The sequence below is a fragment of the Echinops telfairi genome, unplaced genomic scaffold (assembly GCF_000313985.2).
Source record: "Echinops telfairi isolate 266 unplaced genomic scaffold, ASM31398v2 ScPeMD7_23;HRSCAF=83, whole genome shotgun sequence".
Lineage (NCBI taxonomy): Eukaryota > Metazoa > Chordata > Mammalia > Afrosoricida > Tenrecidae > Echinops > Echinops telfairi.
In genome coordinates, this window is record NW_022103920.1 from 58,049,963 (window position 1) to 58,051,708 (window position 1,746).

Below are 1,746 nucleotides of genomic sequence, written 5' to 3' on the forward strand. Positions count from 1 at the left end.
TCCCATCGTATGTGCATATCCCATTGACTTTTCAATTCATTTGATGATGCACACGAGGGCTGCCCCTACTTATGCATTATGTTTTGAAATGTAACACCGACAAATTTGTCTGAAGTTTGATTTCCCACATTCTCTAAGCATCCACATTCTCTAAGATCTTGTATGGAGAAGCAGTTTGGTAAAGTGGAGTAAGACTTGAGTCAGGAAGCCTAGCTCTCAGTCCAGCGAGTACTTTCACAACTGAAGCAGGAAAGGTTGAGCGAGTCCCTTTAGCCTTGCAGGCCTTCATAAAATGTGGGAGATAAATTACTATGCTTTCTATTTTCTTTTTTGTTTGCTTGTTTTTGCTTTCTATTTTCTTTAGCTACCTTTTACATATATTGTCACTAGGGGTCGAATTTTGACTGATAGCAACCCCAGGTCACAGAGTGTCACTGCATCCCCAGGAATTTTTAAGCTGTAACTAAAAAACAAACTGGAGGAATCCCGGTGGCGCAGTGGTTAAGCACTCTGCTGATATCCAAAAGGTCAGTGTTTTGAACCTACCAGCTGCTCCAGGGGAGAATGATGGGCTAACTTGCTTCTTAATGATTTTGTCTCAGAAACCCTGTGGGGCGAGTCTGCTCTGCCCTCTGTGGTAGCAACAAAGTGGAACAACCAGATGTCACTGGGGTCGGTGGTGCAAATGCCTTGTGTTCAACTGCTAACGGAAGGCTTGGTGGTTGGAATCCACCCAGCAGCAGTAAGGCAGAAGAAAAAGGCTGGGAGATCCGCCTCTGCTAAGCTTAAGGCATTGAGATGAATTGTGCTTCACCCCAGAAAAGGGCAGAGAGAGAAAAAGGAAAAGAGCAGTTGAGGAGGGAAATGAGTAAAACAAACATTGCACTAGTCATTTTTGGAATGAATGCAAAGATGAGCAAGACAGTTTCTGCCATCAAGGAACCAAGAGCCTGAATTGAACTAGGACATCTACATAGTATATGACAATATCAGCGTTTTCCTCAAAGAAATTCACCAAGAATGAAAACTGGCAGTGAGTATGTGCTAGAGGCAAACACACACCTGTTAACTCGTGCAGGGCTCAAGGTCATTAAGCCTATAGAAAGGTTCGTGATTGTATCAGCATTACCCCCACCTCGGGTCAGAAGCTCCTTTTCCTTGAGGTCCCAGAAGGGACTAAGTCAGGACTGGTTATGTCTCAGTTGTGAATGAGGGAATAACGAGAAGTTATGTGGAGGTAGCAAGTAGGTGGACCTTTAAGGATGAACCGTGGAGAAGAGAAGGGATTTTCAGGCTAAGGAATTAATCAGCACCAAGTAGCTGCTCCCAGAACCCCAAGAACCAGTTGTCCTGTGAGGTTCACACGATTCCGGCTTCCTCCACCTTCTCCTTTAGGGTTTTTCAATTTCACCGTGAAGAAACCACTGCAGTGAAGTTCATTCCGACTGACAGTGACCTTAGTTACTAGTTAGAGTCCATGGACTTGCCCAGGCTGTCAACTTTCACCGACCAACAAAAGCCCACCACCGCACCTTTCCACCGCGGGGCTCGGGGTGGGGTCGGGGGCAGTGGGTTTCCAAGCACCGACTTTTCGGTGGGCAGCCCGGCGCCTTCATCACTGCGACTGTCTCCACCTACAAATTGAAAAGAAGCGCAGTGTCTTCCGAAGGACCCCCGGGTCCCTGGGGTGGCGGGCACCCCTGCTGGACCTGGCTCCCCGACCCCGAGGCCGGCTGCTACCTCGGG